Raw genomic sequence first — 19,632 nt, 5'->3', positions numbered from 1 at the left:
ATCAATCCTTCACGCTTGCGGTGATACATTTGCGCCGACAAATTTGAGCGACGATCCGGGCTTTGATCGAGCCGTACCGTTCCTGATTTGTCTCGCGCCTTCAGATCCTCCTTCACGCTTCGACAAGAAGCAAAATATTAAGCAATCGTTCCGACGGAGCTAAATTACTACAGGATAAAGAACGAATAGGAAATTTGGATTTCGAAACAAAAAAGAGAGGGGTGCAACACGAGGACTTCCCAGGGGGTCACCCATCCTAGTACTACTCTCGCCCAAGCATGCTTTAACTTCGGAGTTCTGATGGGATCCGGTGCATTAGTGCTGGTATGATCGCACCCGCCATGTTCCTTTCGCTTTATTCTTTTAAACCATCCCGTCCTGCGAAGCAGTGTGGTTTTTCTAAACCGGCATTCCTTTTAAGCGTCAATTCAAGTATTTTCCTCTTACCCTTTTTTTTATTTGCTTTCATATTTTTTTTTGCTATTGATTTGCACCCTGTTTTTTTCCCTCATCGCGCAACTCTAAATTGCCATGAAATCAATCCATCACGCTTGCGCTGATACATTTGCGCCGACAAATTTGAGCGACGATCCGGGCTTTGATCGAGCCGTACCGTTCCTGATTTGTCTCGCGCCTTCAGATCCTCCTTCACGCTTCGACAAGAAGCAAAATATTAAGCAATCGTTCCGACGGAGCTAAATTACTACAGGATAAAGAACGAATAGGAAATTTAGATTTCGAAACAAAAAAGAGAGGGGTGCAACACGAGGACTTCCCAGGGGGTCACCAATCCTAGTACTACTCTCGCCCAACCACGCTTAATTTCGGAGTTCTGATGGGATCCGGTGCATTAGTGCTGGTATGATCGCTCCCGCCATATTCCTTTCACTTTATTCTTTTAAACTACCCCGTCCTGCGAAGCAGTGTGGCTTTTTTAGACCGAAATTCATTTTAAGCGTCAATTCAAGCATTTTTCTCTTATCCTTTTATTTATTTGCTTTCATATTTTTTTTTGTTATTGATTTGCACCCTGTTTTTTTCCCTCATCGCGCAAGTCTAAATTGTCATGAAATCAATCCATCACGCTTGCGGTGATATATTTGCGCCGACAACTTTGGGCGACGATCCGGGGTTTGATCGAACCGTACCGTTCCTGATTTGTCTCGCGCCTTCAGGCTCGCCTTCATGCTTCGACAAGAAGCAAAATATAAATCAATCTTTCCGACGGAGCTAAATTACAACAGGATAAAGAACGAATAGGAAATTTGGATTTCGAAACAAAAAAAATAGGGGTGCAACACGAGAACTTCCCAGGTGGTCACCCATTCTAGTACTACTCACGCCCAAGCACGCTTAACTTCGGAGTTCTGTTGGGATCCGGTGCATTAGGGCTGGAATGATCGCACCCGCCATGTTCCTTTCGCTTTATTCTTTTAAACTACCCCGTCCTGCGAAGCAGTGTGGCTTTTCTAGTCCGGAATTCATTTTAAGCGTTAATTGAAGCATTTTCCTCTTATCCTTTTATTTATTTACTTTATATTTTATTTTGTTATTGATTTGCACCCTGTTTTTTTCCATCATCCTGCAACTCTAAATTATCATGAAATCAATCCTTCACGCTTGCGGTGATACATTTGCGCCGACAAATTTGAGCGACGATCCGGTCTTTGATCGAGCCGTACTGTTCCTGATTTGTCTCGCGCCTTCAGATCCGCCTACATCCTTCGACAAGAAGCAAAATATAAAGCAATCGTTTCAACGGAGCTAAATTACCACAGGATAAACAACGAATAGGAAATTTGGATTTCGAAAGAAAAAAGAGAGGGGTGCAACACGAGGACTTCCCAGGGGGTCACCAATCCTAGTACTACTCTCGCCCAACCACGCTTAACTTCGGAGTTCTGATGGGATCCGGTGCATTAGTGCTGGTATGATCGCACCCGCCATATTCCTTTCGCTTTATTCTTTTAAACTACCTCGTCCTGCGAAGCAGTGTGGCTTTTCTAGACCCAAATTCATTTTAAGCGTCAATTCAAGCATTTTCCTCTTATCCTTTTATTTATTTGCTTTTATATTTTTTTTTTATTGATTTGCACCCTGTTTTTTTCCCTCATCGCGCAAGTCTAAATTGTCATGAAATCAATCCTTCACGCTTGCGGTGATATATTTGTGCCGACAACTTTGGGCGACGATCCGGGGTTTGATCGAACCGTACCGTTCCTGATTTGTCTCGCGCCTTCAGACTCGCCTTCATGCTTCGACAAGAAGCAAAATATAAAGCAATCTTTCCGACGGAGCTAAATTACTACAGGATAAAGAACGAATAGGAAATTTGGATTTCGAAACAAAAAAGAGAGGGGTGCAACACGAGGACTTCCCAGGGGGTCACCCATCCTAGTACTACTCTCGCCCAAGCATGCTTTAACTTCGGAGTTCTGATGGGATCCGGTGCATTAGTGCTGGTATGATCGCACCCGCCATGTTCCTTTCGCTTTATTCTTTTAAACCATCCCGTCCTGCGAAGCAGTGTGGTTTTTCTAAACCGGCATTCCTTTTAAGCGTCAATTCAAGTATTTTCCTCTTACCCTTTTTTTTATTTGCTTTCATATTTTTTTTTGCTATTGATTTGCACCCTGTTTTTTTCCCTCATCGCGCAACTCTAAATTGCCATGAAATCAATCCATCACGCTTGCGCTGATACATTTGCGCCGACAAATTTGAGCGACGATCCGGGCTTTGATCGAGCCGTACCGTTCCTGATTTGTCTCGCGCCTTCAGATCCTCCTTCACGCTTCGACAAGAAGCAAAATATTAAGCAATCGTTCCGACGGAGCTAAATTACTACAGGATAAAGAACGAATAGGAAATTTAGATTTCGAAACAAAAAAGAGAGGGGTGCAACACGAGGACTTCCCAGGGGGTCACCAATCCTAGTACTACTCTCGCCCAACCACGCTTAATTTCGGAGTTCTGATGGGATCCGGTGCATTAGTGCTGGTATGATCGCTCCCGCCATATTCCTTTCACTTTATTCTTTTAAACTACCCCGTCCTGCGAAGCAGTGTGGCTTTTTTAGACCGAAATTCATTTTAAGCGTCAATTCAAGCATTTTTCTCTTATCCTTTTATTTATTTGCTTTCATATTTTTTTTTGTTATTGATTTGCACCCTGTTTTTTTCCCTCATCGCGCAAGTCTAAATTGTCATGAAATCAATCCATCACGCTTGCGGTGATATATTTGCGCCGACAACTTTGGGCGACGATCCGGGGTTTGATCGAACCGTACCGTTCCTGATTTGTCTCGCGCCTTCAGGCTCGCCTTCATGCTTCGACAAGAAGCAAAATATAAATCAATCTTTCCGACGGAGCTAAATTACAACAGGATAAAGAACGAATAGGAAATTTGGATTTCGAAACAAAAAAAATAGGGGTGCAACACGAGAACTTCCCAGGTGGTCACCCATTCTAGTACTACTCACGCCCAAGCACGCTTAACTTCGGAGTTCTGTTGGGATCCGGTGCATTAGGGCTGGAATGATCGCACCCGCCATGTTCCTTTCGCTTTATTCTTTTAAACTACCCCGTCCTGCGAAGCAGTGTGGCTTTTCTAGTCCGGAATTCATTTTAAGCGTTAATTGAAGCATTTTCCTCTTATCCTTTTATTTATTTACTTTATATTTTATTTTGTTATTGATTTGCACCCTGTTTTTTTCCATCATCCTGCAACTCTAAATTATCATGAAATCAATCCTTCACGCTTGCGGTGATACATTTGCGCCGACAAATTTGAGCGACGATCCGGTCTTTGATCGAGCCGTACTGTTCCTGATTTGTCTCGCGCCTTCAGATCCGCCTACATCCTTCGACAAGAAGCAAAATATAAAGCAATCGTTTCAACGGAGCTAAATTACCACAGGATAAACAACGAATAGGAAATTTGGATTTCGAAAGAAAAAAGAGAGGGGTGCAACACGAGGACTTCCCAGGGGGTCACCAATCCTAGTACTACTCTCGCCCAACCACGCTTAACTTCGGAGTTCTGATGGGATCCGGTGCATTAGTGCTGGTATGATCGCACCCGCCATATTCCTTTCGCTTTATTCTTTTAAACTACCTCGTCCTGCGAAGCAGTGTGGCTTTTCTAGACCCAAATTCATTTTAAGCGTCAATTCAAGCATTTTCCTCTTATCCTTTTATTTATTTGCTTTTATATTTTTTTTTTATTGATTTGCACCCTGTTTTTTTCCCTCATCGCGCAAGTCTAAATTGTCATGAAATCAATCCTTCACGCTTGCGGTGATATATTTGTGCCGACAACTTTGGGCGACGATCCGGGGTTTGATCGAACCGTACCGTTCCTGATTTGTCTCGCGCCTTCAGACTCGCCTTCATGCTTCGACAAGAAGCAAAATATAAAGCAATCTTTCCGACGGAGCTAAATTACTACAGGATAAAGAACGAATAGGAAATTTGGATTTCGAAACAAAAAAAATAGGGGTGCAACACGAGAACTTCCTAGGGGGTCACCCATTCTAGTACTACTCTCGCCCAAGCACGCTTAACTTCGGAGTTCTGATGGGATCCGGTGCATTAGTGCTGGTATGATCGCACCCGCCATGTTCCTTTCGCTTTATTCTTTTAAACCATCCCGTCCTGCGAAGCAGTGTGGTTTTTCTAAACCGGCATTCCTTTTAAGCGTCAATTCAAGTATTTTCCTCTTACCCTTTTTTTTATTTGCTTTCATATTTTTTTTTGCTATTGATTTGCACCCTGTTTTTTTCCCTCATCGCGCAACTCTAAATTGCCATGAAATCAATCCATCACGCTTGCGCTGATACATTTGCGCCGACAAATTTGAGCGACGATCCGGGCTTTGATCGAGCCGTACCGTTCCTGATTTGTCTCGCGCCTTCAGATCCTCCTTCACGCTTCGACAAGAAGCAAAATATTAAGCAATCGTTCCGACGGAGCTAAATTACTACAGGATAAAGAACGAATAGGAAATTTAGATTTCGAAACAAAAAAGAGAGGGGTGCAACACGAGGACTTCCCAGGGGGTCACCAATCCTAGTACTACTCTCGCCCAACCACGCTTAATTTCGGAGTTCTGATGGGATCCGGTGCATTAGTGCTGGTATGATCGCTCCCGCCATATTCCTTTCACTTTATTCTTTTAAACTACCCCGTCCTGCGAAGCAGTGTGGCTTTTTTAGACCGAAATTCATTTTAAGCGTCAATTCAAGCATTTTTCTCTTATCCTTTTATTTATTTGCTTTCATATTTTTTTTTGTTATTGATTTGCACCCTGTTTTTTTCCCTCATCGCGCAAGTCTAAATTGTCATGAAATCAATCCATCACGCTTGCGGTGATATATTTGCGCCGACAACTTTGGGCGACGATCCGGGGTTTGATCGAACCGTACCGTTCCTGATTTGTCTCGCGCCTTCAGGCTCGCCTTCATGCTTCGACAAGAAGCAAAATATAAATCAATCTTTCCGACGGAGCTAAATTACAACAGGATAAAGAACGAATAGGAAATTTGGATTTCGAAACAAAAAAATTAGGGGTGCAACACGAGAACTTCCCAGGTGGTCACCCATTCTAGTACTACTCACGCCCAAGCACGCTTAACTTCGGAGTTCTGTTGGGATCCGGTGCATTAGGGCTGGAATGATCGCACCCGCCATGTTCCTTTCGCTTTATTCTTTTAAACTACCCCGTCCTGCGAAGCAGTGTGGCTTTTCTAGTCCGGAATTCATTTTAAGCGTTAATTGAAGCATTTTCCTCTTATCCTTTTATTTATTTACTTTATATTTTATTTTGTTATTGATTTGCACCCTGTTTTTTTCCATCATCCTGCAACTCTAAATTATCATGAAATCAATCCTTCACGCTTGCGGTGATACATTTGCGCCGACAAATTTGAGCGACGATCCGGTCTTTGATCGAGCCGTACTGTTCCTGATTTGTCTCGCGCCTTCAGATCCGCCTACATCCTTCGACAAGAAGCAAAATATAAAGCAATCGTTTCAACGGAGCTAAATTACCACAGGATAAACAACGAATAGGAAATTTGGATTTCGAAAGAAAAAAGAGAGGGGTGCAACACGAGGACTTCCCAGGGGGTCACCAATCCTAGTACTACTCTCGCCCAACCACGCTTAACTTCGGAGTTCTGATGGGATCCGGTGCATTAGTGCTGGTATGATCGCACCCGCCATATTCCTTTCGCTTTATTCTTTTAAACTACCTCGTCCTGCGAAGCAGTGTGGCTTTTCTAGACCGAAATTCATTTTAAGCGTCAATTCAAGCATTTTCCTCTTATCCTTTTATTTATTTGCTTTTATATTTTTTTTTATTGATTTGCACCCTGTTTTTTTCCCTCATCGCGCAAGTCTAAATTGTCATGAAATCAATCCTTCACGCTTGCGGTGATATATTTGTGCCGACAACTTTGGGCGACGATCCGGGGTTTGATCGAACCGTACCGTTCCTGATTTGTCTCGCGCCTTCAGACTCGCCTTCATGCTTCGACAAGAAGCAAAATATAAAGCAATCTTTCCGACGGAGCTAAATTACTACAGGATAAAGAACGAATAGGAAATTTGGATTTCGAAACAAAAAAAATAGGGGTGCAACACGAGAACTTCCTAGGGGGTCACCCATTCTAGTACTACTCTCGCCCAAGCACGCTTAACTTCGGAGTTCTGATGGGATCCGGTGCATTAGTGCTGGTATGATCGCACCCGCCATGTTCCTTTCGCTTTATTCTTTTAAACCATCCCGTCCTGCGAAGCAGTGTGGTTTTTCTAAACCGGCATTCCTTTTAAGCGTCAATTCAAGTATTTTCCTCTTACCCTTTTTTTTATTTGCTTTCATATTTTTTTTTGCTATTGATTTGCACCCTGTTTTTTTCCCTCATCGCGCAACTCTAAATTGCCATGAAATCAATCCATCACGCTTGCGCTGATACATTTGCGCCGACAAATTTGAGCGACGATCCGGGCTTTGATCGAGCCGTACCGTTCCTGATTTGTCTCGCGCCTTCAGATCCTCCTTCACGCTTCGACAAGAAGCAAAATATTAAGCAATCGTTCCGACGGAGCTAAATTACTACAGGATAAAGAACGAATAGGAAATTTAGATTTCGAAACAAAAAAGAGAGGGGTGCAACACGAGGACTTCCCAGGGGGTCACCAATCCTAGTACTACTCTCGCCCAACCACGCTTAATTTCGGAGTTCTGATGGGATCCGGTGCATTAGTGCTGGTATGATCGCTCCCGCCATATTCCTTTCACTTTATTCTTTTAAACTACCCCGTCCTGCGAAGCAGTGTGGCTTTTTTAGACCGAAATTCATTTTAAGCGTCAATTCAAGCATTTTTCTCTTATCCTTTTATTTATTTGCTTTCATATTTTTTTTTTGTTATTGATTTGCACCCTGTTTTTTTCCCTCATCGCGCAAGTCTAAATTGTCATGAAATCAATCCATCACGCTTGCGGTGATACATTTGCGCCGACAAATTTGAGCGACGATCCGGGCTTTGATCGAGCCGTACCGTTCCTGATTTGTCTCGCGCCTTCAGATCCTCCTTCACGCTTCGACAAGAAGCAAAATATTAAGCAATCGTTCCGACGGAGCTAAATTACTACAGGATAAAGAACGAATAGGAAATTTGGATTTCGAAACAAAAAAGAGAGGGGTTCAACACGAGGACTTCCCAGGGGGTCACCAATCCTAGTACTACTCTCGCCCAACCACGCTTAATTTCGGAGTTCTGATGGGATCCGGTGCATTAGTGCTGGTATGATCGCTCCCGCCATATTCCTTTCGCTTTATTCTTTTAAACTACCCCGTCCTGCGAAGCAGTGTGGCTTTTTTAGACCGAAATTCATTTTAAGCGTCAATTCAAGCATTTTTCTCTTATCCTTTTATTTATTTGCTTTCATATTTTTTTTTGTTATTGATTTGCACCCTGTTTTTTTCCCCCATCGCGCAAGTCTAAATTGTCATGAAATCAATCCATCACGCTTGCGGTGATATATTTGCGCCGACAACTTTGGGCGACGATCCGGGGTTTGATCGAACCGTACCGTTCCTGATTTGTCTCGCGCCTTCAGGCTCGCCTTCATGCTTCGACAAGAAGCAAAATATAAATCAATCTTTCCGACGGAGCTAAATTACTACAGGATAAAGAACGAATAGGAAATTTGGATTTCGAAACAAAAAAAATAGGGGTGCAACACGAGAACTTCCCAGGTGGTCACCCATTCTAGTACTACTCACGCCCAAGCACGCTTAACTTCAGAGTTCTGATGGGATCCGGTGCATTAGGGCTGGAATGATCGCACCCGCCATGTTCCTTTCGCTTTATTCTTTTAAACTACCCCGTCCTGCGAAGCAGTGTGGCTTTTCTAGACCGAAATTCATTTTAAGCGTTAATTGAAGCATTATCCTCTTATCCTTTTATTTATTTACTTTATATTTTATTTTGTTATTGATTTGCACCCTATTTTTTTCCATCATCCCGCAACTCTAAATTATCATGAAATCAATCCTTCACGCTTGCGGTGATACATTTGCGCCGACAAATTTGAGCGACGATCCGGTCTTTGATCGAGCCGTACCGTTCCTGATTTGTCTCGCGCCTTCAGATCCGCCTACATCCTTCGACAAGAAGCAAAATATAAAGCAATCGTTTCAACGGAGCTAAATTACCACAGGATAAACAACGAATAGAAAATTTGGATTTCGAAAGAAAAAAGAGAGGGGTGCAACACGAGGACTTCCAAGGGGGTCACCCATCCTAGTACTACTCTCGCCCAAACATGCTTAACTTCGGAGTTCTGATGGGATCCGGTCCATTAGTGCTGGTATGATCGCACCCGCCATGTTCCTTTCGCTTTATTCTTTTAAACTACCCCGTCCTGCGAAGCAGTGTGGCTTTTCTAGACCGGAATTCATTTTAAGCGTCAATTGAAGCATTTTCCTCTTATCCTTTTATTTATTTACTTTATTTTTTTTTTGTTATTGATTTGCACCCTGTTTTTTTCCATCATCCCGTAACTCTAAATTATCATAAAATCAATCCTTCACGCTTGCGGTAATACATTTGCGCCGACAAATTTGAACGACGATCCGGGCTTTGATCGAGCCGTACCGTTCCTGATTTGTCTCGCGCCTTCAGATCCTCCTTCACGCTTCGACAAGAAGCAAAATATTAAGCAATCGTTCCGACGGAGCTAAATTACTACAGGATAAAGAACGAATAGGAAATTTGGATTTCGAAACAAAAAAGAGAGGGGTGCAACACGAGGACTTCCCAGGGGGTCACCAATCCAAGTACTACTCTCGCCCAAACACGCTTAATTTCGAAGTTCTGATGGGATCCGGTGCATTAGTGCTGGTATGATCGCACCCGCCATATTCCTTTCGCTTTATTCTTTTAAACTACCCCGTCCTGCGAAGCAGTGTAGCTTTTCTAGACCGAAATTCATTTTAAGCGTCAATTCAAGCATTTTCCTATTATCCTTTTATTTATTTGCTTTCATATTTTTTTTTGTTATTGATTTGCCCCCTGTTTTTTTCCATCATCCCGCAACTCTAAATTATCATGAAATCAATCCTTCACGCTTGCGCTGATACATTTGCGCCGACAAATTTGAGCGACGATCCGGGCTTTGATCGAGCCGTACCGTTCCTGATTTGTCTCGCGCCTTCAGATCCTCTTTCACGCTTCGACAAGAAGCAAAATATTAAGCAATCGTTCCGACGGAGCTAAATTACTACAGGATAAAGAACGAATAGGAAATTTGGATTTCGAAAGAAAAAAGAGAGGGGTGCAACACGAGGACTTCCCAGGGGGTCACCCATCCTAGTACTACTCTCGCCCAAGCATGCTTAACTTCGGAGTTCTGATGGGATTTTCGTTCCATTAGTGCTGGTATGATCGCACCCGCCATGTTCCTTTCGCTTTATTCTTTTAAACCATCCCGTCCTGCGAAGCAGTGTGGTTTTTCTAGACCGGAATTCCTTTTAAGCGTCAATTCAAGTATTTTCCTCTTACCCTTTTTTTTATTTGCTTTCATATTTTTTTTGTTATTGATTTGCACCCTATTTTTTTCCCTCATCGCGCAACTCTAAATTGCCATGAAATCAATCCATCACGCTTGCGCTGATACATTTGCGCCGACAAATTTGAGCGACGATCCGGGTTTTGATCGAGCCGTACCGTTCCTGATTTGTCTCGCGCCTTCAGATCCGCCTTCATGCGTCGACAAGAAGCAAAATATGAAGCAATCGTTCCGACGGAGCTAAATTACTACAGGATAAAGAACGAATACGAAATTTGGATTTCGAAACAAAAAAAAGAGGGGTGCAACACGAGAACTTCCCAGGAGGTCACCCATTCTAGTACTACTCTCGCCCAAGCACGCTTAACTTCGGAGTTCTGATGGGATCCGGTGCATTAGTGCTGGTATGATCGCACCCGCCATGTTCCTTTCGCTTTATTCTTTTAAACTACCCCGTCCTGCGAAGCAGTGTGGCTTTTCTAGACCGGAATTCATTTTAAGCGTCAATTGAAGCATTTTCCTCTTATCCTTTTATTTATTTACTTTATATTTTTTTTTGTTATTGATTTGCACCCTGTTTTTTTCCATCATCCCGCAACTCTAAATTATCATAAAATCAATCCTTCACGCTTGCGGTGATACATTTGCGCCGACAAATTTGAGCGACGATCCGGGCCTTGATCGAGCCGTACCGTTCCTGATTTGTCTCGCGCCTTCAGATCCTCTTTCACGCTTCGACAAGAAGCAAAATATTAAGCAATCGTTCCGACGGAGCTAAATTACTACAGGATAAAGAACGAATAGGAAATTTGGATTTCGAAAGAAAAAAGAGAGGGGTGCAACACGAGGACTTCCCAGGGGGTCACCCATCCTAGTACTACTCTCGCCCAAGCATGCTTAACTTCGAAGTTCTGATGGGATCCGGTGCATTAGTGCTGGTATGATCGCACCCGCCATATTCCTCTCGCTTTAGTCTTTTAAACTACCCCGTCCTGCGAAGCAATGTGGCTTTTCTCGACCGAAATTCATTTTAAACGTCAATTCAAGCATTTTCCTCATATCCTTTTATTTATTTGCTTTCATATTTTTTTTTTGTTAATGATTTGCACCCTGTTTTTTTCCCTCATCGCGCAAGTCTAAATTATCATGAAATCAATCCTTCACGTTTGCGGTGATATATTTGCGCCGACAACTTTGGGCGACGATCCGGGGTTTGATCGAACCGTACCGTTCCTGATTTGTCTCGCGCCTTCAGATCCGCCTTCATGCGTCGACAAGAAGCAAAATATGAAGCAATCGTTCCGACGGAGCTAAATTACTACAGGATAAAGAACGAATACGAAATTTGGATTTCGAAACAAAAAAAAGAGGGGTGCAACACGAGAACTTCCCAGGAGGTCACCCATTCTAGTACTACTCTCGCCCAAGCACGCTTAACTTCGGAGTTCTGATGGAATCCGGTGCATTAGTGCTGGTATGATCGCACCCGCCATGTTCCTTTCGCTTTATTCTTTTAAACTACCCCGTCCTGCGAAGCAGTGTGGCTTTTCTAGACCGGAATTCATTTTAAGCGTCAATTGAAGCATTTTCCTCTTATCCTTTTATTTATTTACTTTATATTTTTTTTTGTTATTGATTTGCACCCTGTTTTTTTCCATCATCCCGCAACTCTAAATTATCATAAAATCAATCCTTCACGCTTGCGGTGATACATTTGCGCCGACAAATTTGAGCGACGATACGGGCCTTGATCGAGCCGTACCGTTCCTGATTTGTCTCGCGCCTTCAGATCCTCTTTCACGCTTCGACAAGAAGCAAAATATTAAGCAATCGTTCCGACGGAGCTAAATTACTACAGGATAAAGAACGAATAGGAAATTTGGATTTCGAAAGAAAAAAGAGAGGGGTGCAACACGAGGACTTCCCAGGGGGTCACCCATCCTAGTACTACTCTCGCCCAAGCATGCTTAACTTCGAAGTTCTGATGGGATCCGGTGCATTAGTGCTGGTATGATCGCACCCGCCATATTCCTCTCGCTTTAGTCTTTTAAACTACCCCGTCCTGCGAAGCAATGTGGCTTTTCTCGACCGAAATTCATTTTAAACGTCAATTCAAGCATTTTCCTCATATCCTTTTATTTATTTGCTTTCATATTTTTTTTTGTTAATGATTTGCACCCTGTTTTTTTCCCTCATCGCGCAAGTCTAAATTATCATGAAATCAATCCTTCACGTTTGCGGTGATATATTTGCGCCGACAACTTTGGGCGACGATCCGGGGTTTGATCGAACCGTACCGTTCCTGATTTGTCTCGCGCCTTCAGATCCGCCTTCATGCGTCGACAAGAAGCAAAATATGAAGCAATCGTTCCGACGGAGCTAAATTACTACAGGATAAAGAACGAATACGAAATTTGGATTTCGAAACAAAAAAAAGAGGGGTGCAACACGAGAACTTCCCAGGAGGTCACCCATTCTAGTACTACTCTCGCCCAAGCACGCTTAACTTCGGAGTTCTGATGGGATCCGGTGCATTAGTGCTGGTATGATCGCACCCGCCATGTTCCTTTCGCTTTATTCTTTTAAACTACCCCGTCCTGCGAAGCAGTGTGGCTTTTCTAGACCGGAATTCATTTTAAGCGTCAATTGAAGCATTTTCCTCTTATCCTTTTATTTATTTACTTTATATTTTTTTTTGTTATTGATTTGCACCCTGTTTTTTTCCATCATCCCGCAACTCTAAATTATCATAAAATCAATCCTTCACGCTTGCGGTGATACATTTGCGCCGACAAATTTGAGCGACGATACGGGCCTTGATCGAGCCGTACCGTTCCTGATTTGTCTCGCGCCTTCAGATCCGAAAATTTGGATTTCGAAAGAAAAAAGAGAGGGGTGCAACACGAGGACTTCCCAGGGGGTCACCCATCCTAGTACTACTCTCGCCCAAACAAGCTTAACTTCGAAGTTCTGATGGGATCCGGTCCATTAGTGCTGGTATGATCGCACCCGCCATATTCCTTTCGCTTTATTCTTTTAAACCATCCCGTCCTGCGAAGCAGTGTGGTTTTTCTTGACCGGAATTCCTTTTAAGCGTCAATTCAAGTATTTTCCTCTTACCCTTTTTTTTATTTGCTTTCATATTTTTTTTTGCTATTGATTTGCACCCTGTTTTTTTCCCTCATCGCGCAACTCTAAATTGCCATGAAATCAATCCATCACGCTTGCGCTGATACATTTGCGCCGACAAATTTGAGCGACGATCCGGGCTTTGATCGAGCCGTACCGTTCCTGATTTGTCTCGCGCCTTCAGATCCGCCTTCATGCTTCGACAAGAAGCAAAATATGAAGCAATCGTTCCGACGGAGCTAAATTACTACAGGATAAAGAACGAATACGAAATTTGGATTTCGAAACAAAAAAAGAGGGGTGCAACACGAGAACTTCCCAGGGGGTCACCCATTCTAGTACTACTCTCGCCCAAGCACGCTTAACTTCGGAGTTCTGATGGGATCCGGTCCATTAGTGCTGGTATGATCGCACCCGCCATGTTCCTTTCGCTTTATTGTTTTAAACTACCCCGTCCTGCGAAGCAGTGTGGCTTTTCTAGACCGGAATTCATTTTAAGCGTCAATTGAAGCATTTTCCTCTTATCCTTTTATTTATTTACTTTCTTTTTTTTTTGTTATTGATTTGCACCCTATTTTTTTCCATCATCCCGCAACTCTAAATTATCATAAAATTAATCCTTCACGCTTGCGGTGATACATTTGCGCCGACAAATTTGAGCGACGATCCGGGCTTTGATCGAGCCGTACCGTTCCTGATTTGTCTCGCGCCTTCAGATGCTCCTTCACGCTTCGACAAGAAGCAAAATATTAAGCAATCGTTCCGACGGAGCTAAATTACTACAGGATAAAGAACGAATAGGAAATTTGGATTTCGAAACAAAAAAGAGAGGGGTTCAACACGAGGACTTCCCAGGGGGTCACCAATCCTAGTACTACTCTCGCCCAACCACGCTTAATTTCGGAGTTCTGATGGGATCCGGTGCATTAGTGCTGGTATGATCGCTCCCGCCATATTCCTTTCACTTTATTCTTTTAAACTACCCCGTCCTGCGAAGCAGTGTGGCTTTTTTAGACCGAAATTCATTTTAAGCGTCAATTCAAGCATTTTTCTCTTATCCTTTTATTTATTTGCTTTCATATTTTTTTTTGTTATTGATTTGCACCCTGTTTTTTTCCCTCATCGCGCAAGTCTAAATTGTCATGAAATCAATCCATCACGCTTGCGGTGATATATTTGCGCCGACAACTTTGGGCGACGATCCGGGGTTTGATCGAACCGTACCGTTCCTGATTTGTCTCGCGCCTTCAGGCTCGCCTTCATGCTTCGACAAGAAGCAAAATATAAATCAATCTTTCCGACGGAGCTAAATTACAACAGGATAAAGAACGAATAGGAAATTTGGATTTCGAAACAAAAAAAATAGGGGTGCAACACGAGAACTTCCCAGGTGGTCACCCATTCTAGTACTACTCACGCCCAAGCACGCTTAACTTCGGAGTTCTGTTGGGATCCGGTGCATTAGGGCTGGAATGATCGCACCCGCCATGTTCCTTTCGCTTTATTCTTTTAAACTACCCCGTCCTGCGAAGCAGTGTGGCTTTTCTAGTCCGGAATTCATTTTAAGCGTTAATTGAAGCATTTTCCTCTTATCCTTTTATTTATTTACTTTATATTTTATTTTGTTATTGATTTGCACCCTGTTTTTTTCCATCATCCTGCAACTCTAAATTATCATGAAATCAATCCTTCACGCTTGCGGTGATACATTTGCGCCGACAAATTTGAGCGACGATCCGGTCTTTGATCGAGCCGTACTGTTCCTGATTTGTCTCGCGCCTTCAGATCCGCCTACATCCTTCGACAAGAAGCAAAATATAAAGCAATCGTTTCAACGGAGCTAAATTACCACAGGATAAACAACGAATAGGAAATTTGGATTTCGAAAGAAAAAAGAGAGGGGTGCAACACGAGGACTTCCCAGGGGGTCACCAATCCTAGTACTACTCTCGCCCAACCACGCTTAACTTCGGAGTTCTGATGGGATCCGGTGCATTAGTGCTGGTATGATCGCACCCGCCATATTCCTTTCGCTTTATTCTTTTAAACTACCTCGTCCTGCGAAGCAGTGTGGCTTTTCTAGACCCAAATTCATTTTAAGCGTCAATTCAAGCATTTTCCTCTTATCCTTTTATTTATTTGCTTTTATATTTTTTTTTTATTGATTTGCACCCTGTTTTTTTCCCTCATCGCGCAAGTCTAAATTGTCATGAAATCAATCCTTCACGCTTGCGGTGATATATTTGTGCCGACAACTTTGGGCGACGATCCGGGGTTTGATCGAACCGTACCGTTCCTGATTTGTCTCGCGCCTTCAGACTCGCCTTCATGCTTCGACAAGAAGCAAAATATAAAGCAATCTTTCCGACGGAGCTAAATTACTACAGGATAAAGAACGAATAGGAAATTTGGATTTCGAAACAAAAAAAATAGGGGTGCAACACGAGAACTTCCTAGGGGGTCACCCATTCTAGTACTACTCTCGCCCAAGCACGCTTAACTTCGGAGTTCTGATGGGATCCGGTGCATTAGTGCTGGTATGATCGCACCCGCCATGTTCCTTTCGCTTTATTCTTTTAAACCATCCCGTCCTGCGAAGCAGTGTGGTTTTTCTAAACCGGCATTCCTTTTAAGCGTCAATTCAAGTATTTTCCTCTTACCCTTTTTTTTATTTGCTTTCATATTTTTTTTTGCTATTGATTTGCACCCTGTTTTTTTCCCTCATCGCGCAACTCTAAATTGCCATGAAATCAATCCATCACGCTTGCGCTGATACATTTGCGCCGACAAATTTGAGCGACGATCCGGGCTTTGATCGAGCCGTACCGTTCCTGATTTGTCTCGCGCCTTCAGATCCTCCTTCACGCTTCGACAAGAAGCAAAATATTAAGCAATCGTTCCGACGGAGCTAAATTACTACAGGATAAAGAACGAATAGGAAATTTAGATTTCGAAACAAAAAAGAGAGGGGTGCAACACGAGGACTTCCCAGGGGGTCACCAATCCTAGTACTACTCTCGCCCAACCACGCTTAATTTCGGAGTTCTGATGGGATCCGGTGCATTAGTGCTGGTATGATCGCTCCCGCCATATTCCTTTCACTTTATTCTTTTAAACTACCCCGTCCTGCGAAGCAGTGTGGCTTTTTTAGACCGAAATTCATTTTAAGCGTCAATTCAAGCATTTTTCTCTTATCCTTTTATTTATTTGCTTTCATATTTTTTTTTGTTATTGATTTGCACCCTGTTTTTTTCCCTCATCGCGCAAGTCTAAATTGTCATGAAATCAATCCATCACGCTTGCGGTGATATATTTGCGCCGACAACTTTGGGCGACGATCCGGGGTTTGATCGAACCGTACCGTTCCTGATTTGTCTCGCGCCTTCAGGCTCGCCTTCATGCTTCGACAAGAAGCAAAATATAAATCAATCTTTCCGACGGAGCTAAATTACAACAGGATAAAGAACGAATAGGAAATTTGGATTTCGAAACAAAAAAAATAGGGGTGCAACACGAGAACTTCCCAGGTGGTCACCCATTCTAGTACTACTCACGCCCAAGCACGCTTAACTTCGGAGTTCTGTTGGGATCCGGTGCATTAGGGCTGGAATGATCGCACCCGCCATGTTCCTTTCGCTTTATTCTTTTAAACTACCCCGTCCTGCGAAGCAGTGTGGCTTTTCTAGTCCGGAATTCATTTTAAGCGTTAATTGAAGCATTTTCCTCTTATCCTTTTATTTATTTACTTTATATTTTATTTTGTTATTGATTTGCACCCTGTTTTTTTCCATCATCCTGCAACTCTAAATTATCATGAAATCAATCCTTCACGCTTGCGGTGATACATTTGCGCCGACAAATTTGAGCGACGATCCGGTCTTTGATCGAGCCGTACTGTTCCTGATTTGTCTCGCGCCTTCAGATCCGCCTACATCCTTCGACAAGAAGCAAAATATAAAGCAATCGTTTCAACGGAGCTAAATTACCACAGGATAAACAACGAATAGGAAATTTGGATTTCGAAAGAAAAAAGAGAGGGGTGCAACACGAGGACTTCCCAGGGGGTCACCAATCCTAGTACTACTCTCGCCCAACCACGCTTAACTTCGGAGTTCTGATGGGATCCGGTGCATTAGTGCTGGTATGATCGCACCCGCCATATTCCTTTCGCTTTATTCTTTTAAACTACCTCGTCCTGCGAAGCAGTGTGGCTTTTCTAGACCCAAATTCATTTTAAGCGTCAATTCAAGCATTTTCCTCTTATCCTTTTATTTATTTGCTTTTATATTTTTTTTTTATTGATTTGCACCCTGTTTTTTTCCCTCATCGCGCAAGTCTAAATTGTCATGAAATCAATCCTTCACGCTTGCGGTGATATATTTGTGCCGACAACTTTGGGCGACGATCCGGGGTTTGATCGAACCGTACCGTTCCTGATTTGTCTCGCGCCTTCAGACTCGCCTTCATGCTTCGACAAGAAGCAAAATATAAAGCAATCTTTCCGACGGAGCTAAATTACTACAGGATAAAGAACGAATAGGAAATTTGGATTTCGAAACAAAAAAAATAGGGGTGCAACACGAGAACTTCCTAGGGGGTCACCCATTCTAGTACTACTCTCGCCCAAGCACGCTTAACTTCGGAGTTCTGATGGGATCCGGTGCATTAGTGCTGGTATGATCGCACCCGCCATGTTCCTTTCGCTTTATTCTTTTAAACCATCCCGTCCTGCGAAGCAGTGTGGTTTTTCTAAACCGGCATTCCTTTTAAGCGTCAATTCAAGTATTTTCCTCTTACCCTTTTTTTTATTTGCTTTCATATTTTTTTTTGCTATTGATTTGCACCCTGTTTTTTTCCCTCATCGCGCAACTCTAAATTGCCATGAAATCAATCCATCACGCTTGCGCTGATACATTTGCGCCGACAAATTTGAGCGACGATCCGGGCTTTGATCGAGCCGTACCGTTCCTGATTTGTCTCGCGCCTTCAGATCCTCCTTCACGCTTCGACAAGAAGCAAAATATTAAGCAATCGTTCCGACGGAGCTAAATTACTACAGGATAAAGAACGAATAGGAAATTTAGATTTCGAAACAAAAAAGAGAGGGGTGCAACACGAGGACTTCCCAGGGGGTCACCAATCCTAGTACTACTCTCGCCCAACCACGCTTAATTTCGGAGTTCTGATGGGATCCGGTGCATTAGTGCTGGTATGATCGCTCCCGCCATATTCCTTTCACTTTATTCTTTTAAACTACCCCGTCCTGCGAAGCAGTGTGGCTTTTTTAGACCGAAATTCATTTTAAGCGTCAATTCAAGCATTTTTCTCTTATCCTTTTATTTATTTGCTTTCATATTTTTTTTTGTTATTGATTTGCACCCTGTTTTTTTCCCTCATCGCGCAAGTCTAAATTGTCATGAAATCAATCCATCACGCTTGCGGTGATATATTTGCGCCGACAACTTTGGGCGACGATCCGGGGTTTGATCGAACCGTACCGTTCCTGATTTGTCTCGCGCCTTCAGGCTCGCCTTCATGCTTCGACAAGAAGCAAAATATAAATCAATCTTTCCGACGGAGCTAAATTACAACAGGATAAAGAACGAATAGGAAATTTGGATTTCGAAACAAAAAAATTAGGGGTGCAACACGAGAACTTCCCAGGTGGTCACCCATTCTAGTACTACTCACGCCCAAGCACGCTTAACTTCGGAGTTCTGTTGGGATCCGGTGCATTAGGGCTGGAATGATCGCACCCGCCATGTTCCTTTCGCTTTATTCTTTTAAACTACCCCGTCCTGCGAAGCAGTGTGGCTTTTCTAGTCCGGAATTCATTTTAAGCGTTAATTGAAGCATTTTCCTCTTATCCTTTTATTTATTTACTTTATATTTTATTTTGTTATTGATTTGCACCCTGTTTTTTTCCATCATCCTGCAACTCTAAATTATCATGAAATCAATCCTTCACGCTTGCGGTGATACATTTGCGCCGACAAATTTGAGCGACGATCCGGTCTTTGATCGAGCCGTACTGTTCCTGATTTGTCTCGCGCCTTCAGATCCGCCTACATCCTTCGACAAGAAGCAAAATATAAAGCAATCGTTTCAACGGAGCTAAATTACCACAGGATAAACAACGAATAGGAAATTTGGATTTCGAAAGAAAAAAGAGAGGGGTGCAACACGAGGACTTCCCAGGGGGTCACCAATCCTAGTACTACTCTCGCCCAACCACGCTTAACTTCGGAGTTCTGATGGGATCCGGTGCATTAGTGCTGGTATGATCGCACCCGCCATATTCCTTTCGCTTTATTCTTTTAAACTACCTCGTCCTGCGAAGCAGTGTGGCTTTTCTAGACCCAAATTCATTTTAAGCGTCAATTCAAGCATTTTCCTCTTATCCTTTTATTTATTTGCTTTTATATTTT

At 42.9% G+C, this 19,632-nt stretch overlaps 37 non-coding genes across 37 annotated transcripts; all 37 read right to left on the bottom strand.

Annotated features, from left to right (window-relative positions):
* Positions 1-218: 218 nt before the first annotated feature.
* LOC140032075 (5S ribosomal RNA) lies at positions 219-338 on the bottom strand. Its single transcript, XR_011836001.1, has one exon. It is a non-coding gene; the product is annotated as a 5S ribosomal RNA (ribosomal RNA).
* Positions 339-754: 416 nt separating this feature from the next.
* Positions 755-873, bottom strand: LOC140023733 (5S ribosomal RNA). The gene has a single exon (XR_011827700.1). It is a non-coding gene; the product is annotated as a 5S ribosomal RNA (ribosomal RNA).
* A 416-nt stretch (positions 874-1,289) lies between these two features.
* On the bottom strand, positions 1,290-1,408 carry LOC140032189 (5S ribosomal RNA). The gene has a single exon (XR_011836114.1). It is a non-coding gene; the product is annotated as a 5S ribosomal RNA (ribosomal RNA).
* A 415-nt stretch (positions 1,409-1,823) lies between these two features.
* Positions 1,824-1,942, bottom strand: LOC140032261 (5S ribosomal RNA). The gene has a single exon (XR_011836186.1). It is a non-coding gene; the product is annotated as a 5S ribosomal RNA (ribosomal RNA).
* A 414-nt stretch (positions 1,943-2,356) lies between these two features.
* Positions 2,357-2,476, bottom strand: LOC140032073 (5S ribosomal RNA). Its single transcript, XR_011835999.1, has one exon. It is a non-coding gene; the product is annotated as a 5S ribosomal RNA (ribosomal RNA).
* Positions 2,477-2,892: 416 nt separating this feature from the next.
* LOC140023732 (5S ribosomal RNA) lies at positions 2,893-3,011 on the bottom strand. The gene has a single exon (XR_011827699.1). It is a non-coding gene; the product is annotated as a 5S ribosomal RNA (ribosomal RNA).
* A 416-nt stretch (positions 3,012-3,427) lies between these two features.
* On the bottom strand, positions 3,428-3,546 carry LOC140032188 (5S ribosomal RNA). The gene has a single exon (XR_011836113.1). It is a non-coding gene; the product is annotated as a 5S ribosomal RNA (ribosomal RNA).
* Positions 3,547-3,961: 415 nt separating this feature from the next.
* Positions 3,962-4,080, bottom strand: LOC140032260 (5S ribosomal RNA). Its single transcript, XR_011836185.1, has one exon. It is a non-coding gene; the product is annotated as a 5S ribosomal RNA (ribosomal RNA).
* A 414-nt stretch (positions 4,081-4,494) lies between these two features.
* LOC140030835 (5S ribosomal RNA) lies at positions 4,495-4,613 on the bottom strand. The gene has a single exon (XR_011834754.1). It is a non-coding gene; the product is annotated as a 5S ribosomal RNA (ribosomal RNA).
* Positions 4,614-5,029: 416 nt separating this feature from the next.
* LOC140023731 (5S ribosomal RNA) lies at positions 5,030-5,148 on the bottom strand. The gene has a single exon (XR_011827698.1). It is a non-coding gene; the product is annotated as a 5S ribosomal RNA (ribosomal RNA).
* Positions 5,149-5,564: 416 nt separating this feature from the next.
* LOC140032186 (5S ribosomal RNA) lies at positions 5,565-5,683 on the bottom strand. The gene has a single exon (XR_011836111.1). It is a non-coding gene; the product is annotated as a 5S ribosomal RNA (ribosomal RNA).
* A 415-nt stretch (positions 5,684-6,098) lies between these two features.
* On the bottom strand, positions 6,099-6,217 carry LOC140032259 (5S ribosomal RNA). Its single transcript, XR_011836184.1, has one exon. It is a non-coding gene; the product is annotated as a 5S ribosomal RNA (ribosomal RNA).
* A 413-nt stretch (positions 6,218-6,630) lies between these two features.
* LOC140030834 (5S ribosomal RNA) lies at positions 6,631-6,749 on the bottom strand. Its single transcript, XR_011834753.1, has one exon. It is a non-coding gene; the product is annotated as a 5S ribosomal RNA (ribosomal RNA).
* A 416-nt stretch (positions 6,750-7,165) lies between these two features.
* On the bottom strand, positions 7,166-7,284 carry LOC140023730 (5S ribosomal RNA). Its single transcript, XR_011827697.1, has one exon. It is a non-coding gene; the product is annotated as a 5S ribosomal RNA (ribosomal RNA).
* Positions 7,285-7,701: 417 nt separating this feature from the next.
* LOC140024912 (5S ribosomal RNA) lies at positions 7,702-7,820 on the bottom strand. The gene has a single exon (XR_011828888.1). It is a non-coding gene; the product is annotated as a 5S ribosomal RNA (ribosomal RNA).
* Positions 7,821-8,236: 416 nt separating this feature from the next.
* LOC140032113 (5S ribosomal RNA) lies at positions 8,237-8,355 on the bottom strand. The gene has a single exon (XR_011836038.1). It is a non-coding gene; the product is annotated as a 5S ribosomal RNA (ribosomal RNA).
* Positions 8,356-8,770: 415 nt separating this feature from the next.
* LOC140032612 (5S ribosomal RNA) lies at positions 8,771-8,889 on the bottom strand. Its single transcript, XR_011836537.1, has one exon. It is a non-coding gene; the product is annotated as a 5S ribosomal RNA (ribosomal RNA).
* Positions 8,890-9,303: 414 nt separating this feature from the next.
* On the bottom strand, positions 9,304-9,422 carry LOC140023241 (5S ribosomal RNA). The gene has a single exon (XR_011827212.1). It is a non-coding gene; the product is annotated as a 5S ribosomal RNA (ribosomal RNA).
* Positions 9,423-9,838: 416 nt separating this feature from the next.
* LOC140024959 (5S ribosomal RNA) lies at positions 9,839-9,959 on the bottom strand. The gene has a single exon (XR_011828935.1). It is a non-coding gene; the product is annotated as a 5S ribosomal RNA (ribosomal RNA).
* Positions 9,960-10,374: 415 nt separating this feature from the next.
* LOC140029809 (5S ribosomal RNA) lies at positions 10,375-10,493 on the bottom strand. The gene has a single exon (XR_011833723.1). It is a non-coding gene; the product is annotated as a 5S ribosomal RNA (ribosomal RNA).
* Positions 10,494-10,908: 415 nt separating this feature from the next.
* LOC140031543 (5S ribosomal RNA) lies at positions 10,909-11,027 on the bottom strand. The gene has a single exon (XR_011835465.1). It is a non-coding gene; the product is annotated as a 5S ribosomal RNA (ribosomal RNA).
* Positions 11,028-11,444: 417 nt separating this feature from the next.
* LOC140030779 (5S ribosomal RNA) lies at positions 11,445-11,563 on the bottom strand. The gene has a single exon (XR_011834698.1). It is a non-coding gene; the product is annotated as a 5S ribosomal RNA (ribosomal RNA).
* A 415-nt stretch (positions 11,564-11,978) lies between these two features.
* LOC140031542 (5S ribosomal RNA) lies at positions 11,979-12,097 on the bottom strand. Its single transcript, XR_011835464.1, has one exon. It is a non-coding gene; the product is annotated as a 5S ribosomal RNA (ribosomal RNA).
* Positions 12,098-12,513: 416 nt separating this feature from the next.
* LOC140029808 (5S ribosomal RNA) lies at positions 12,514-12,632 on the bottom strand. The gene has a single exon (XR_011833722.1). It is a non-coding gene; the product is annotated as a 5S ribosomal RNA (ribosomal RNA).
* A 335-nt stretch (positions 12,633-12,967) lies between these two features.
* Positions 12,968-13,086, bottom strand: LOC140032660 (5S ribosomal RNA). The gene has a single exon (XR_011836585.1). It is a non-coding gene; the product is annotated as a 5S ribosomal RNA (ribosomal RNA).
* Positions 13,087-13,501: 415 nt separating this feature from the next.
* On the bottom strand, positions 13,502-13,620 carry LOC140031492 (5S ribosomal RNA). The gene has a single exon (XR_011835414.1). It is a non-coding gene; the product is annotated as a 5S ribosomal RNA (ribosomal RNA).
* A 414-nt stretch (positions 13,621-14,034) lies between these two features.
* On the bottom strand, positions 14,035-14,153 carry LOC140024911 (5S ribosomal RNA). Its single transcript, XR_011828887.1, has one exon. It is a non-coding gene; the product is annotated as a 5S ribosomal RNA (ribosomal RNA).
* A 416-nt stretch (positions 14,154-14,569) lies between these two features.
* On the bottom strand, positions 14,570-14,688 carry LOC140032185 (5S ribosomal RNA). The gene has a single exon (XR_011836110.1). It is a non-coding gene; the product is annotated as a 5S ribosomal RNA (ribosomal RNA).
* A 415-nt stretch (positions 14,689-15,103) lies between these two features.
* Positions 15,104-15,222, bottom strand: LOC140032258 (5S ribosomal RNA). The gene has a single exon (XR_011836183.1). It is a non-coding gene; the product is annotated as a 5S ribosomal RNA (ribosomal RNA).
* A 414-nt stretch (positions 15,223-15,636) lies between these two features.
* Positions 15,637-15,755, bottom strand: LOC140030833 (5S ribosomal RNA). The gene has a single exon (XR_011834752.1). It is a non-coding gene; the product is annotated as a 5S ribosomal RNA (ribosomal RNA).
* A 416-nt stretch (positions 15,756-16,171) lies between these two features.
* Positions 16,172-16,290, bottom strand: LOC140023729 (5S ribosomal RNA). Its single transcript, XR_011827696.1, has one exon. It is a non-coding gene; the product is annotated as a 5S ribosomal RNA (ribosomal RNA).
* A 416-nt stretch (positions 16,291-16,706) lies between these two features.
* On the bottom strand, positions 16,707-16,825 carry LOC140032184 (5S ribosomal RNA). The gene has a single exon (XR_011836109.1). It is a non-coding gene; the product is annotated as a 5S ribosomal RNA (ribosomal RNA).
* A 415-nt stretch (positions 16,826-17,240) lies between these two features.
* On the bottom strand, positions 17,241-17,359 carry LOC140032257 (5S ribosomal RNA). The gene has a single exon (XR_011836182.1). It is a non-coding gene; the product is annotated as a 5S ribosomal RNA (ribosomal RNA).
* Positions 17,360-17,773: 414 nt separating this feature from the next.
* LOC140030832 (5S ribosomal RNA) lies at positions 17,774-17,892 on the bottom strand. Its single transcript, XR_011834751.1, has one exon. It is a non-coding gene; the product is annotated as a 5S ribosomal RNA (ribosomal RNA).
* Positions 17,893-18,308: 416 nt separating this feature from the next.
* LOC140023728 (5S ribosomal RNA) lies at positions 18,309-18,427 on the bottom strand. Its single transcript, XR_011827695.1, has one exon. It is a non-coding gene; the product is annotated as a 5S ribosomal RNA (ribosomal RNA).
* A 416-nt stretch (positions 18,428-18,843) lies between these two features.
* LOC140032183 (5S ribosomal RNA) lies at positions 18,844-18,962 on the bottom strand. The gene has a single exon (XR_011836108.1). It is a non-coding gene; the product is annotated as a 5S ribosomal RNA (ribosomal RNA).
* Positions 18,963-19,377: 415 nt separating this feature from the next.
* LOC140032256 (5S ribosomal RNA) lies at positions 19,378-19,496 on the bottom strand. Its single transcript, XR_011836181.1, has one exon. It is a non-coding gene; the product is annotated as a 5S ribosomal RNA (ribosomal RNA).
* Between the last annotated feature and the right edge of the window lie 136 nt (positions 19,497-19,632).

The sequence above is a fragment of the Coffea arabica genome, chromosome 11e, assembly GCF_036785885.1.
Source record: "Coffea arabica cultivar ET-39 chromosome 11e, Coffea Arabica ET-39 HiFi, whole genome shotgun sequence".
In the NCBI taxonomy this organism is placed as follows: Eukaryota; Viridiplantae; Streptophyta; class Magnoliopsida; order Gentianales; family Rubiaceae; genus Coffea; species Coffea arabica.
Note: the sequence above shows the minus strand (reverse complement) of the source record. Positions and strands in the feature narration are given on the sequence as shown.